Raw genomic sequence first — 4,169 nt, 5'->3', positions numbered from 1 at the left:
CTCATACAAAGTGAAGTGACTAAATTCAAGAGATCATTGTACACAGTAACAGCAATATCATGAAAAAAGATCAGCTGGAAAAGATTTAGCTATTCTTGAAGAAAATTGTTTTTGTACATTTTGTAACATTCCTTTAAAAAAATGGAGTCGTAATTCTCTTCCTCTTTCTAAACCCTCCCCCACCTGTTGTGTTATCGATTATATATGTAAGGTCATGGAATACCTATTAACCGTGTTGCCTCCCCCCAAAAGAAAAGGCAAGTATAATAATAAAGTAAAACTAAACATACTTTAATCTTCACTCAGAGGTGGATAACATTTTCCTGAGGGGATCTTCATAGTCCTCTTTGATCATTGGATTGATTAGGGATCAATGATAAAAATGATTTTAAAAAAAGATTATCTATTTCTTTCATTGTTGACCATTCTGGCAATAATGCTTACTATGGATAATTTCTTCAGGTTCTGCTCATTTCATTTTTCCTTCCTTCATATCAGAGTGATTCATACAATGAGCGCTATCTCCTCCCTCTATTTCCCGTTAGGTTCCTTCCTGGGGGCTAAGTCAGTACTTAACAGTTCTCTAGCTCAGAGTTGACACCTTTAGTTGCCACCTCTAAAGGAGTTGACACCTTCGCAAGAGCTTGCTGATTGGTCTGTAAGCCCATTCTCCGTGAGTATTTAAGGAGCCAGGATTCCGGAAGAAGGGAATTGCAGATTCTGCGGTGGAGCTGACTGGGGACGCTTGGACAAGAGAAGATTCGCAAGAACGGAAGGAAAAGCAGAGAAAAATCCTCCTCCCAGAGAAGGCTTATAATTGAGAGCAGACAGGACACTCCAATTTAGCGCCCAACGCGGGGAGCTGTGCTGGAGGCAGCAGCAGCAGCAGCAGCAGCAGCAGCAGCAGCAGCAGCAGCAGCACCAACAGCGGCCTCAGAAGCAGCGGCAGCAGCAGCAACAGCGGCCTCAGAAGCAGCGGCAGCAGCAGCCTCCTGAGGAGCTTAACATGGCGACGGGGGGGCCGGCGGCGGGGGGTCTGCGCGAGCAGCGGCGCTACGGCTTATCTGGCGGGAGCCTGGGCCAGGACAATCTCACCGTGGTGCACGTGAAGCTCACGGACACGGCGATCCGGGCGCTGGAGACCTACCAGAGCCACAAGCATGGAACTCCTTCCAGACCTTCCATTCAGTTCCAGGGATTCGAGGGGCTGCTCAGAATTCCCAAAAAGGATCGTCCAAAGGAAGTGCAGAACTTTAGCTTCTCCCTGTCAACCCCTGGCAAAGATCACCCTCAGGAAAGCTTTGAGTGCGTCCGCCAAACTGTCTCCACTTCTGGGGCCTCACAGCTCCACTGCCTGGGAGTTATTCAAGATCAAGTTACAGTCAGGGCAACAAAGGACTCCTCTCAAGTGCCAAGAGAAGGCAGGAGGCAGGCAGGAGAGGAATCCCGGAACCCAGGGACAAACGTTAGCAAAGCCGGAGGACCCATTGCAGGAAGAAGAGAAGAAATTGGGAAAGCGCCTCCAGCTGGGCCACAGGCAGCCCCCGAGAGAAAAAGGGCAGCTCCTATTGAGCCTGCACCTACCCTCCGGAAGACCCAGCTGAAGGACAGTGTTTCTGGGCGGCCCTACAGGGCCAGGGTGATTCACCTCCTGGCCCTGAAGACTTACAAGAAACCAGAACTCTTGGCTCGATTACAGAGAGATGGCGTTTCTCCAAAAGACAAGGACTCCCTCGGAGCCATCCTTCAACGGGTGGCCAAGCTGAATCCCAAGGACCTCTCTTATTCCTTAAAGGATTCTGTATTTCAAGAGCTCCAAAAAGATTGGCCGGGATACAATGAGACAGAGAGAGAGTCCCTGGAGTTAGTGCTATCGAGAAAATTGAATCCATCTCCCCAGAATGACTCGAGCACCAGCGCTTCAGAAGCTCCTCAACGTTCTAGGAAAGAGGCTGCGCCTTCTGCTTCTCAGAAACGCCTCTTGGATTCAGATTTCATAGATCCTTTAAGGAATAAAAAACCTCGGATATCTCACCTGACAAAGAGAGCTCCTCCAACATGCAACGGTCATTTGAATTCTACCCTTCAAAAAAATGCTGGGGCTCCACCCCCACCCCCATCACCTCCTCCCTCTCCTCCTCCTCCTCCTCCTCCTACTCCTCCTCCTCCTCCTCCTCCTCCAACTGCTGCCAGCGCAACTCCACCACCTCTTCCTTCAACCCACCTTCCAGTTTCAAATCCTCCTCAGACTGCAAAGTCTAGCTCCAAGTCCCCTAGCACTCCAGAAGGCAGGGGGACTCAAGATCTACCTATGGACAGCTGTAGTCCAAATGGTAGCATCTTTGAGCGCCAGCAGGACAAAGATACCTCTAGGACTTCTTTGGAAATCCCACCCCCTGATTCAATCCTGTCGAAGGGTGCAAAGCCCATGGAAGACAAGCATTCAATGGCACATAAAAAATCTAAAGAAAAATCTAAAAAACATAAGGAAAAGGACCCAATTCAAAAACAGCCCATTGAGGAAAAGGGGAAAGACCTTAAGACGAAAGAGGAAATTGCCAAGCTAAATAGCTCTAGTCTGGATTCAAATGATGGAGTTAAAGAGGTTGGCCCTACCTCCACTGACCCTTCATCAACTATTGAACTGCCAGATTACTTAATAAAATATATTGCTATTGGCTCACATGAGCAACGCCAGAATTATACAGATGACTTCAATACAGAGTATGATGAGTATAGAACTTTGCATGCCAGAATGGAGACGGTGGCCACAAGGTTTAGGAAACTTGATGCAAAACGTCAGCGTCTTTCTCCAGGCTCCAAAGAGTATCAGACTCTTCATGAAGAGGTCTTAAAAGAATATCAGAAGCTCAACCAGGCTAGTCCCAATTACCACGAAGAAAAATCCAGATGTGATTATCTTCATAACAAGTTGGCTCACATCAAAAGACTAATAGGTGAATTCGACCAACAGCACTAGACCTCTGCTTAGACCAGAAGATGTGAATAAACTTAAGCTTATTTATTTAAAATTTCAAATGAATTGCTGGAAGATTCTAAAATATTGAAACTTGGCCATTTGAAAGTTTCACTATTAGCAAACTTTGGGTTACGTTTTTTTTTTTTTTTTTAATTTTGTAATTTTTTTACCACAATATTTCTTGTATTCATTTTTTCCAAATTTCCCCCTCTCTCCCTCTACTCCCTCCCCTAGATGACAGGCAATCCCACACATGTTAAATGTGTTAACAGCATATCCTAGATACAATATATGTGTGGAAAACCAAACTTCTTCTTGCACAGTAAGAATTGTATTCTGAAGGAACAAGTAACCTGGGTGGAAAGACAATAGTGCAAACAGTTTACACTCAACTCCCAGTGTTCCTTCTCTGGGTGTAGCTGTTTCTGTCCATCATTGCTCAACTGGAACTGAATCAGATCTTCTCTTTGTTGAAGATATCCACTTCAATCAGAATATTTCTCCATACAGTAGTATTGCTGTAGTGTACAGTGATCTCCTGGTTCTGCTCATTTCACTCAGCATCAGTTCATTGGAAGTCTTTCCAAGCCTCTCTATATTCACCCTGCTGGTCATTTCCTACAGAGCAATACTATTCCATAACATTCATATAGCATAATTCACCCAACTATTCTCCAATTGATGGGCATCCATTCAATTTCCATTTTCTACCCACTACAAATAGGGCTGCCACAAACATTTTGGCACATACAGGTCCCTTTCCATTCTTTAGTATTTCTTTGGGATATAAGCCCAGTAGTAGGACTGCTGAATCAAAGGGTATATACACACTTTCATAACTTTTTGGGCATAGTTCCAAATTGCTTTCCAGAATGGCTGGATTCTTTCACAACTCCACCAGCAAGGCCTCAGTGTCCCAGTTTTCCGCATTCCCTCCAACATTCATTATGATCTTTTCCTGTCATCTTAGCCAAAATGACAGAAGTGTAGTGGTATCTCAGAGTAGTCTTAATTGGTATTTCTTTGATCAAGAGTGATTTGGAACACTCTTTCATATGAATGGAAGTCGTTTCACTTTCATCATCTAAAAATTTTCTGTTCCTATCCTTTCACCATTTATCAATTGGGGAATGGTTTGATTTCTTATAAATTAGAGTCCGTTCTCTATATATTTTGGAAATGAGACCTT

General features: G+C 44.7%; 1 pseudogene; it reads left to right on the top strand.

The window, feature by feature from the left end:
* The first annotated feature begins 1,006 nt into the window (after positions 1-1,006).
* LOC141543812 (RNA polymerase II elongation factor ELL2 pseudogene) lies at positions 1,007-2,980 on the top strand (annotated as a pseudogene).
* The last annotated feature ends 1,189 nt before the right edge of the window (positions 2,981-4,169 follow it).

The sequence above is a fragment of the Sminthopsis crassicaudata genome, chromosome 5, assembly GCF_048593235.1.
Source record: "Sminthopsis crassicaudata isolate SCR6 chromosome 5, ASM4859323v1, whole genome shotgun sequence".
Lineage (NCBI taxonomy): Eukaryota > Metazoa > Chordata > Mammalia > Dasyuromorphia > Dasyuridae > Sminthopsis > Sminthopsis crassicaudata.
This window is presented reverse-complemented; position numbering and strand designations above follow the sequence as displayed.